We start from the raw sequence: 12,072 nt of genomic DNA, 5'->3' as shown, positions 1-12,072 counted from the left end.
ATCAGTGCAGGAAACGCAGACTCCGGGCCCCACCCCAGACCTAGAGAATCAGAATCTTTAGAGGGTGGGGCAGGGCTCTGCAGGTGTTTTGAGCACTCAGGTCAGTCTCGTACACATGGAAGTCTGGGAACTAACAGTCCTATGCCAAAGAGGAAACGCAGGCTTTGGTCTCGGGTTCCAACCAGACGTTCCCAGGGATGCTTGCTTGGTGGTTTCTGGAGTCAGCAGTCCTTGGAGAGCAGGAGAGACGGCTGCTTCCTCTAGAGCAGTGTGGCACCAGGGGAACTTGCCTGACCGGTGTTACTGGCACCCAGGAAGAGAAGACAGGGAGCTGCCACTGCTCCTGGGCGTTCGGCAGAGGCCAGCCCGCAGCACTTCCCTGCACAGTGAGGCTCCCTCCAATGTTTCTGAGGTCAGCCACCCACCGGCCAGAGGCCCTGACTGTCTCTGAGCCCACTTCAGGAGCCTGAGTCTGCATTCATGGGATTTCCTGGGCCTCCACCTAAGGAATTAGCATTCAAAGCCACTTGTGGGTAAACAGTATGTTTTGATAGAAGAGAGATGAGGTGGCATTTTTTATGGGAACCTCTCCTAGACTCTTAAGGTTTTTGTCCCTTTGGAAATACATCAAGTATAAAAATTAATTCTGTTATCTCTAACAGCTAATAGCGCTTCAGAATCAACAGCTCTGTCACGTAGCTATGAATATTCACATTATTGGTGAAGAAACTGAGGCTTCAAGAATCTAAGTGTCACAGACAGCAAGTGTAGAAACAGGGACTGGAACTCAGGCAGACACTCCTAGTTTTTCTGCCCCACCACAGCGCTCCACTGAAGACTCTCCTCTGCTGGGTCACAAAAACCTGCCAGCCCTCGCTCCCTAAGCCGGGGCCTCCTGACCCTGGAGCCAGTGTTAATTTGTCCTTCCCACAGTAGCTGAGGCTTTTAAAATGTTCTTACTCTTTGATTTAGAAATCCCACTCTGGGACTCTATCCCGTGCACATAATTGGATATATAGAAGAAAGCTTTATGTAGAAAGATTTTTTACATAGTGTAATTTTTAATAGGAAAAACTAAATGCTAAACAATGCGAAAACACCTCAGTCACTTTAAATATTACACACCTGTTTACTAAAAGCGATCAAATAAGCTACTCGGTTTTCTATATGATGGATCCTCGACTGTTTAAAACAATCATATAAAGACACTAAGTGTGAAGACAAAGCCCGGGCAGTCAGCAGCGGCTGTCTCTGGATTGTGATTCATTTGTTCATCATTCATTTCTGCAGCAAATATTTGTGGAACATCTGTGTCAGGTGTGTGCCAGGCTCTGTAGACACGATAATGAACATGACAGATGTAGCCTTGGCCCTTGGCAAGTGGACAGTCAATGTGATGGTTAGCAAGCAGGTTTGCATCAGAATCACCAGGGTGTGCTTCTTAAAAATTCACATATCCCACACTTCACCCCCAAAGGTCGAGGTTCCCTGAGTGTGGGTGGTGTTGGGACATAATATAATTTTTTTACAAAGCTCCCTTAGTGATTCTGAAACACAGCCAGGATGATAGGTACTCTTCTAGAAATCTCCAACCTTCAGTAACAGAACAAATAAATGAAATAAAATGAGCATCACCCCACAACATATGAATATTTATTTATAAATTCTATGCCTGTACTAGTCCACTAATGTATTATGTATATTGTAAGATATTGTCCAAAATTGAAATTTAAGAAGGGTGAAATGAAATACACTATGTGAAAATAGCAATTCTAATTTCTCCCTGACCCCACTGGATCCTCCTGTACGTCCTGAGAGATTCATCTGGAAATTACTTCTCTCTCTAAAGGATAAGGAGGCTGTGAGTGGTGAAGAAGAAAGGAATCGACTTTCAAGAAGTCATTACTTATTCAGTAGGACGGCCCTCAAGGGGCTTCGAAAGGCTCATGCAAACGCTAATCATTAAAACAGAGTTAGACACTAAAATAGACCTGTGACATTACAGTGGAATCAGAACGACACAGCCTGTCTTTATTACCTGGGGGGCTGATGTGTAGTCGGAAATCATTCCATTGCGGGTCATCGGCCTTGAGGAAGCTTCACGGGGATCTGTGGGCCCTAAAATCCATCTTAACTAAGCCATACCAACCAAGAAAGAGGGAAAAGGGATTGTGCAGACTCAAAGGTGAACAGGGGTTTCCACGAGGCCTGGGGCCCGACACCTGCCGTGAGTCAGGGCCAGGCTAGGGCAGCTGGTCCTGAGGAGGGCTGAGGCTGGGATGCTGAGCGGAGCTGCCCGGAAGGCAGTCAGCCGTGCGCCTGCGCAGTATTTCCTCACTGGCTGCTGAGACGTCGTCAGATGCAAGGCCAGATTCCGCCCTGAAGAGAGCAGCAGAGAGCAACAGACGGGCCCTGACTCCCCAGGCTCCTCTCAGCCCGCTCACCGGTACCCACCACCCTTCCTGGTCAGCAGCCCCATGGACAGGAGGGACCCCGAGGGCCAAGGGATGCTCGGGACTGTCCCACGCTACTCGGGATGACTGGCCAGGACGTTTTAAAGCGTTTGGAGGTACATCTGCAGCCGCTCGGCCCTGCCACTGTGATCGTGCTTTCCGTGGCTAAGCAGTGTGAGGGTCGTTTCAGCCCCCGCAGATGCCCTCTCATTTACTTTCAGAGGGAACCCGGGAGGTAAGTGGATTTGCAGGACGGTTCATAGGTGAGGAAACAGATGCGCCAAGACGTGAACACTTGCCCCACCTTCCATAGCTGGTTAGTGGCAGGGCCAGACTTGGGCCCAGGTCTCGTAAAAGCAAGCAGAGTAACTTCTCCTGCTGAACTCACCTTTCTTAGCGGTCTTCGGCCACTTCTCAAGGATCAGCAAATTCCGTATGAGAACGCAAATTTTTGTCTTCATTGTGGTGGTAATCTGTAACCTTTATTAAAGCATGTTCTGAATCCCATGGATGACCACAACTGACTGGTGGCGTGTATCATCCGGGTCTTTATTTATTGTGTGTTTATCCTTCACTGTGCTGATCTTTGAGTTTATACCAAGTGAAACGCAGCTGACTTCACGGTATATACCCTGTCACAGAGATTTTTTGGCAGCAGGCTGAACACGGAAATGTGGTGGGGAAATCGAGTCACCTCAGGACACACAAAATACAGGCATGTCCGATGAAAAAGTAACTTGCCCTGTGACGTCCATGTTCACGTTTCCAGGAGATGCACACTGTGGTCTCAGGCTCTGAAAATATCCACTTTCAACCGTTCAGCTAACAGTAATTTTAGTGGTAGGCATGCCTGGAAGAATGGTTCTGTCCTGGAGTCAACACTAATTGGATTGCCCAGTGAATGCAGACCAGTATCTTCACATAAAAGAGAACTGCACCGTTATGAAGTGATGTCGCTTTGCGCACTCACAGTGTCGGCTAAGTGGAAGGTTTGCCTCTCCTGAACCCCACATGGAGGCTGGGATGTGTCGAGACTCCTGGTTGTGAGCAGACAGGCACATTCGGGGTTGTGTTTTCAAATTCACAATAGGGAAACAGACTAAATATGTGACCAGACCTGAACTAACATTTTTCTACCCTTAACCCCAAATTGGCAATTTAGTTTCTGCAAGACAATACAGTAGTTCCCCCCTGTCCGAGGGAATACGTTCCAAGACCCCCTGTGGATGCCTAAAACTGTGGATAGTACCGAACCCTACACGTCCAGACCTATGATAAAGTTTAACTTATGAATCAGGCACAGTAAGAGAGTAGAGGCGCTTTGGGGCCATTATTAAGTAAAATAAAAGTGACAACACAAGCGCTGCAACACCTTGACGGTTGCTCTGATAACCGAGATAGCTTCTAAGTGACTAATAGGTGGGTGGTGTATCCAGTGTGCTTCCGCTGGACAAGGGGATGGTTCATGTCCTGGGCAGGACAAACCAGGATGGCTCGAGATTTTATCACCCTACTCAGAACAGCGAGGAATTTAAAACTTATGAATTGTTTAGTTCTGGAATTTTCCATTTAATATTTTCAGACCGAAGTTGACTGTGGTTAATTGTAACCATAAAAAGAGAAATCATGCATCAGGGGGATTACTGTACCATCCACTCATCTATCTCGTTAAATTAATATTGCAAATTTGAATTTTATTAGTTTAAGGTATTTGATTTCAATTTTGTTCTGCAATTGTATAGTGATCTCTAAACAAAGAGTTTATACATTGTTTTATGGTTGTACATATTGAAATAACATTACAATAAAAATTGAAATGATAATTGCATGGTGAGAGTCAAGAGCCTGCAGTAATTTTCCAAGAAAGTGAAGGCGTCCATTCAGTACATGGGTTTGAGAAGCCGGCCCGTCCCCTCGGCAGTCTCTCTGCATCCCCTCCCGGCTCCAGGCTGGCTCACCTGAGAGCTGCCCAGATTCCTTTCTTTCTCTTTCTCCCTCAGCGATATCAGCCCCAAGTCTTCACTTACTGAGCCCCAGGGCCCATCAGGGGACTGTCCTTCTTGGGAAATGTTTTGAGACCGTCTTCTAGTTGTATTACCTTACTTTACACATGAAGACTCTGGGGCCTCGATGGATAAAGGGACTCCAGGTCAAGGTCACTGGAGACTGCAGCCAGCATTCCTGACCCTCAGCCTGGGACCAGATGCATAGGAAGAGCAGAGGGAAGCACCGTCACTATTTCCCATGGGCCCTAATATGGGAGGGGACAACGCAGGCACAGCGTAAGGCTTGGCGAGAGGGGCAGTTACTGGTGCGACGTGCTGCCTGAGCCTTCCAGCGTCTGCGCAAGGCTGAGTGCTGAAGGGCATGGTCACTGGAGTCAGCAAAGCTGCCCCTGGACTTGGATCTGCCAAGAGGAGCTGGGGACCTTGGGTGCCATTGCCCTCTGCAGGCCTCAGCTTCCTTTTCTGTAAAATGGTCAGGGTCACAGTAGAATTTCAGTGTCTCCCGATCTCCCTTGAGGATAAGAATCCCTTGGAGTGTTTCTCAAAAACCCACATTCCTTGGGCTGTGGAATATCCCTGGGGAGATGCCCAGTAACCGCAGGCTACCAGGGGCCTCAGCTGCTTATCATCAGGGAAACACAGGACCAGATAAGCCCGGGGGCCTCTGCCGCCTCCCATTCTGCGTCAGCAAAAACCCCTGATACGCTGCGAGTGCGATGCTGAGAGGAAGGACCTGGAATCAGCCCCAGCCCTTCACCCCCACCTACGCGGTCAGTGAGTCACTCAGCAAGTCTCTGAGGGACTGGGGCAACGAGATGGAGGAGCTTCAATCAGAGGAATTAACTGAGAGAGGGCGAGGGCAGGCCTCCCAGGAGAGACGAGGACAACCGTGCAGGAGCAGCAGGGTGGCTGGGGTTAGACCCGCGGGCCGGCCTGAGCCTGCAGTGCAGCTGTCTGCACCTCCATCAGGGCTTCGAGTGGAGCTGGCTCTGTGGTTCTGCTTCAGAGGACGAGCGTCTGTCTGTCCAGTGTGGCGTGTAGATGAGTGGTGGCCCGGCTTCAAGGGGATCAGCTTGGCTCCCCCGGTGACAGTTCCTAACTCTATAGGAGGCCACGTTCCCTTTTCTGTCTTAATGAGCAGGGACACCATCCTGTCAGAAATAGACATGCAGAAGTGAGGGACATAACAGAAAAACTATTCTGATGCTTGTTAAGCTACTGCGGTAGGGGAGAGACTGACCCCAGCTCTGACGACAGCAAAGTCGACAGGGATTTATGGCCAAGGAGCAGAGTGCGGGGCCGGTGGAGGGGAGGTTACTAAGAGGAACTTGATTCTACCTCAGGGGAGGGGTATTCCTGATACACTGGCTGAGCAGGACCGTGCTCAGCAGGCCAAGGGCAAGGTCAAGTCCAGAAGAGAGCTGGGAGGAGCCTGAGCAGGCTTGGTCAGGGGCGAATGAGTTCATAAAACGCTGGGAGGATTGTGAATTTGTCTGTGTGAGGCTCACGAGGCGGGCTGGGAGGTAGAACCATCAGAGGGTAAATACGGAGGCTGGACAGGGGCTTGCACTGCATGACGGGTGACGTTCATAATAGTACGATGGGAATAATTATAGCTCTCGTGTTATTTTCCACGTGGCAGTCATTTTACATACGTTATTTCAAATCCTTAGAAAAGCCCTCCAAGACGATGCTATTACTTGAATTTTACGGGAGAGGAAGCAGGCTCAGAAAAAGCCTTGTCAAAGTCAGGAGTGGACCCCGGCTCCATCGGGATCTATACTCCGAATATTTTCGCTGTGGCATGAATCTTATCTATAGAAATTGTAGAGTGAATGAATTCGTAAAGTTAGTGAATGAATGAACACATGGACTTGATTTCAGGTCTAGGGTAGGTTTCAGATAAAATGAGTCCTTCTGTCTCTAACAAGCCCCAAGAGTTGTGTGCGCCTCTTCTGCATGCTGACTTCTCCCTCTGCCCTTGTCTCGCCGCCTCATCTTCCATAGTGTCAGTTTTTTTCACTGTGACCGAGCTGCTTCACAGGAAGGGTGAACTGGCCCCAATCCTGGTGACTTAGTGGCCAGCTGAGCCCTGGGAAACCCTGGACCTGAGGAGGACAGACTGTGTCACTCAGACCTCTGTGGTGTGTGGATGCCCTGGTGCTACTGACTTCCTTTGCCCTTTTCTGCGTAAGGCCACCGGTCCAAGTGCTGACAGGAGAGAGAATGCCTATGACCTGCCCCTTGGCCTGCTGTCTGTGCTGAGGTAGCCTGTTTCCAGAAACGCACCCAAATGGCTGGAAATATGAAGAGCGAATCCAAGCCGTCAGAAATGTCGGCTCCAACTCCAGCAAAGAAGGATAAACAAAATCTTTCTAAACTAGGATTATTTTTCTTTGCTTTTCCAACTGATGGAAGATAGGCTTTCAACACAGGAATGTTCTATTAAACTTTTTCTGCTAGGCTCCGTTGTTTTGTTAATCAAGCTTACCGCAAGCGTAGCCTCTTTACATCTGTATTGCTAATTGGCTACTTTCAAACCATGTTGACATTTTAGTTGCTTTTGAACCACCTCTTCTTTTTTCTTTTCATGAGATAAGTTCTATCTTATCAGCTCCTTTGAAGATTGGCTGCCTTTTTGGGAATATTTTTATCCTACTGATTTGTGTGCCTATAAAACAGGCAGTGAGAACGGATGGACAGAAGGCTGGGGTGGAGAAGAAGGAAATAATGGTCTGCCCGGTGCAAAGTGTGCACTTGCAAGTTTCTGTGTATGCCGCAAACTACAGGAGGTCATGAAATAATGGTGTGAGCTATTTAAAATGGCGTAGAGGTTTTGTGTCCATCTCAGCCTATGATAGTGATGCTATCAGCTAGGAATGCCTGGGGCACTCCCCTGGGCCCTACCTGTGACAGTTCCTAAAGACATTTCCCGGACCTGCCCTCCAGGTGTGCCCCAGTAACAACCATGAGGGAACTGTGGGAAAACAAGGCTTATTACTCACAAGTCCTGAAGGGTAGATGGCATGCCTGGGGCCACACAGCAAGGTCACAGGTAGCGAGAGACCTGGAGGTTTCTGGGGACCCGGATTCTGCCTTTATTGGAGTCGAGGGTGGGGTGCCTAGGGTTTTGTGGGTTTACTCTTTATTGGCAAATTCAAAGCTAAGATTAAAATCTAACCTAGGTCCTAGGATTATGATCTGATCCCCATTTAAAATCAACTCTTATTGTAGTTGTATCTTGCTTCATTCAAGGAAGTCATTGTGTATTTCGTCAAATCTAAAGTGCTTTTGAGGTTGATGTTGCAGACAAGGAAGAAAGAGTCCTCTGCTCTTGTAGGTTCTTCTGGCTGGTCTGAGAATTAAATTGACATGAGACAGAACAGGAAAAAATCAAACAAATTTAATAACATGGATACATGAGAGAAACTCAGGAAAACTGAGTATCTCACCAAAATTACCAAAGCCGCCACCTTTAATACCATCTTCAGCTAAAGACAAAGGAGGATGTTGGGGGCAGTGGTTTGGACTTCAGAGGGGAGGAAGGCAATTTACATGGAGATGGAAAAGCAAATGTTGAGTAAACAAACATTTGTCATGCCTTGCAAAGACAATGAGACAGGAGAGGACTTTGATCAAATGGGCTTTGCTAGGTTCCTCCCCATGTACCACACCTAGTTTATATTATGTTACACATATCTGTGGCATTAGCTCCTTCCTGGAACAGGCCTTCTGCCTTAAATTCTTTTAGGCATTTAGAGAGGAGGTCAGAGTTTCCTCCTGAGGCTTTTGTTCTTAAAAATAATCAAGCCAGGGAGCTGACCTGGTGGCATAGTGGTTAAGTTCACATGCTCCACTTTGGTTCTCAGGTTTGGATCCTGGGTGCAGACCTATGTACCACTCATCAAGGCATGCTGTGGCAGGCATCCCACATACAAAATAGGGGAAGATTGGCACAGATGTTAGCCCAGGGCCACTCTTCCTCGGCAAGAAAAAAAAAAAATCAAGCCTCAGGCTGGCCTGGTGGTATAAAGTTTGCATGCTCTGCTTTGGTGGCCCAGGGTTTGCAGGTTCAGATCCCAGGCACAAACCTATGCACTGCTCATTAAGCCATGCTGTGGCGGCATCCCACATATAACATAGAGGATGATTGGCACAGATGTTAGCTCAGGGACAATCTTCCTCACCAAAAAATATCTATCTATCTATCTATATATAGTCAAGCCAAAGAGCCCCATTTTGGGGCAGCCAATTCTGCTCCCCCACGGCGATTTCTGATCCTAACTACAGGAGTCAATGGACGATTTCACATTGCTTCAGCATGACTGCCACCTAGTGGACAGTTCGTGTATGACACGTTGACAACACCCTGCCTTCAGAGATGTGTGCTAATTTTGGAAAGGTTAAAGTGAGAAAAAAAGAGTGCACTTTGGAATTGTTGAAACAGGTTATGTTTGCACAAGAGAAAAATTAGGGACTAATTCTTCATTTTCCATAGTATACCCTTAAATAATGACTCTGGTCCTTTAAAATCTAACCTGGTTTACTAGATCCTAGTAGATGTGCGTTTTGATGGGACACACTTCTGCACAAGGCAGGGACAGCTGGGCAGGGCAAGTGCCCTTGTCGCCTGCCTTTCACCTACTGAGAGAAAAGGTTCTCAGGTCAGCACACGATTTCGTCCTGATAATCTTTCTTTTTCTCTCTCTTTCCTTTTGGAAAATGCAGGTGACTGAAAATTATTTACAGTCAGCATCTTCTCTTTCAAATTAAAAAATTAACTGCAGACCTCACAAGACAGACTTAATGATTTTTGGCACTCAGTGTTTCAACCCAGAGAATGCAAGGCATAGTCCTCTGCTTGTTTCTGTTTTGAGCGTGTGCAGAGCACAAGCTTGGGTGGCATGGCTCCCTCGCCATTTACCAGCTGTGCAAGCCTGGTGCCTCCTGGGCTCTCAGTTTCCTTGATTGTCAAATGGAAAGACCCACCACTCCTTCCAACTCAGAAGGACTCCCTGGGGAATCAGATGAGGCGATGGGCAGGCACTGTGTCAACTACTACAGGCTTCGTACAAACGTCTGCTGAGAATCTGAAAAAATACTTGCAGGGTGTTTGGCAAGTGCCTGTGGTAGTAGAAACAAGTCTTTCCAGTTTAAGTACTTTTGACTTTTAAAATAATTTGGAACAAAAACAAAAGGTTGGATCTAAATCCACATGGTGTAAAGAATTTAGCTTATTTTTAGAGTTTAAAAATGATGACAAACTGTTACCCTGTGGGCCAGTCATTAGGCCCCTGGTGATGATGTTGAAGTCCACTCAGTGGGTGGACACAGTTTGGTGCACAGGATGCTGGGAAGCAGGGGCCCAACAGCAGCCTCGGCTTTCTCGAAGGTGTGCGTCACCTGGCAGGTATGTGGGGACCCCCTGAGCTGGAGCAAGAAGCCCTCTCAGAAAGTTAGGCAGCCAAGGCTCAGAGCCCCAGTAGTCTCTGAAATGAGCCCCTCCTGAGGCCGAGGCGAAGCCTGTGCTTCGGAGACTCTGTGGGGAAAGCACCCAGGTGGACTCAGAGCAGGCGAGGACAGAGGCTTTCCTGAACTTCCCGCGGGTGCATCACTTGGGGGTCCTCTCTCCTTTTCCTCTTGAAGGACTCAATTTGGAATCATCTCTCCCTGGTCCTGACTAATCTCTGACAGAGGGATAAGTGGGTGACGCTGGCTCCTGGAGATGCAGAAACTCTGACTCTCGAGGTCCTGTGGCCTGTGAGAAATCCGCGAGGCACCATCAGGGAAAGTCATCTTCAGCCAGAATAAAGATTATTGCTGGCTTTTATTTTTATTTATTTTTTTAAAGTATCTATATATGGAGGTATGGTCATAGCTTTTCATTTTCTTTTCTTTCTTTCTTTCCTTCTTTCTTTCTTTTTTTTGGGGGGATTGGCCCTTAGCTAACATCTGTTGCCAATCTCTTTTTTTTTCTTCTTCTCCCCAAAGCCCCCCAGTACATAGTTGTAAGTTCTTCCAGTTCTGCCACGTGGGACGCCGCCTCAGCATGGCTTGACGAGCAGTGCCACTTCTGTGCCCGGGATCCGAACCGGTGGAACCCTGGGCTGCCAAAGGGGAGCGCGGGAACTTAACCACTCTGCCCCGGGGCCGGTGCCTTCCTGGCTTTTATTATTCTGTGAATAGCTTAACCTAATTCTAACCTACAGGGCAAAAATCTTAAATAGTTTAACTGTATGTTTTAATTGGGGACTGTGTGTGTTTAAGTATGTCAACAACTATTAAAAATGTCTCTCTAATGAAATGTTATATATGTGTGTGTCTATGTCGTATGTATGTGGAATATATGCGTGTTGACTTTTATGGAAAGTTGGCCATCGGAAGTGATTGGCGGTGGATGTAGCTGAGTGTTCTTGTGCGTAACCTTTGGTCTCCGGGAACGTTGGAGGACGAAGTGTGACGTAGGCAGCTGATTTTACCCCACCCGCATGTCACTCAGAGTCTATCTGCTTCTGCCCTCCTGGTAGCGCTTCTGAGGTGCCAGAGTCTGGGAAGCCCCTAGTCATGCTCCAAGTGGCTTTAAGCCGCTGGCTGACACAGAGAGAAGGACTTGGTGGGTGTCTCCTGGGACATGACCAAATGATCCCTTTTAGCAGAGCCCTTTTATTTATTTTTGAAAAAAGTAGAAATATCACCTTTTTAAAAATTATTCAGATCTGAAGGCATTTCCTCTGCAGTGGAAAGAGAGGGGGCTTCTGTCACCTACAAGAGAAGGAACAGCCTGGACCGCACTGATGCATAGTGACTCATTCTGGATTATAGAACACCCTGGAGGGAAGCGGGGCTCCTCTGAGGGAGGGCTGAGCTGAGGTTCTGCCATCTGTCGTGTTCTTAGGAGGTGCTCAGTGAACGCTTGAGGAAGAGAGAGGCAGAGGAAGGGAAGAAGGAAATTGGCAGGATCCAGGCCTTTAAAGAGCAAGTGTCAGTCTCAGCAGGAATAACTTACTCCGGGTAAAGATAATCTAGAAGGGTCTTTTTAGAAAGAGGACAATTTATTTACCAAAGTAACACATTTCTCAGTATGTAGGGGCTTCTAAGCTCGGCACAAGTTGTGTCCCAGCCTGGCAGTCAGACTTGCCTGGGCGGGATGGATGGATAAGTGGAACGGGTGGCCCCAGGTGTCTGTTTATAGGAGCCGAGTTGTATGTGGTGCAGGCTCTCCTCAGGGAAGGCTTGTGGAGGAGGTTGAGGCAGTGAGGGATGGAGAGATAGTGTGGTAAGTGTCTCTGACACCTGGTCCTCTGAGTCTGGAATCATACCTGAGCCCTGGGGAGACAGAGGAGGACAGGGGAGGTATGACAGGGACTAAAGGACCTGTTTTCATGAAGGACTCCTGGTGCTCAGGTGGCAAAGTGGGACACAGTCTGGGAGAGGGATAGTCTCCCTATTTCTTGGTAACTATCAACATTCTTAGCGTCAGAAACCAACTCTGCTTAAACAGAAGAGGAGTTGACTGAAAAGCTATTGGTTCATAGAAATACCGGGAAGTCTTGAGAAGCAGGCTGGAGGAAGGCCAGGCACAGGACAGACCAGGCAGCTGCAGGACCACAGGA

This window comes from Equus caballus, chromosome 14 (assembly GCF_041296265.1).
Source record: "Equus caballus isolate H_3958 breed thoroughbred chromosome 14, TB-T2T, whole genome shotgun sequence".
Taxonomy (NCBI): Eukaryota; Metazoa; Chordata; class Mammalia; order Perissodactyla; family Equidae; genus Equus; species Equus caballus.
The sequence above is the reverse complement of the archived record's forward strand: the minus strand, read 5'-3'. Positions refer to the sequence as shown.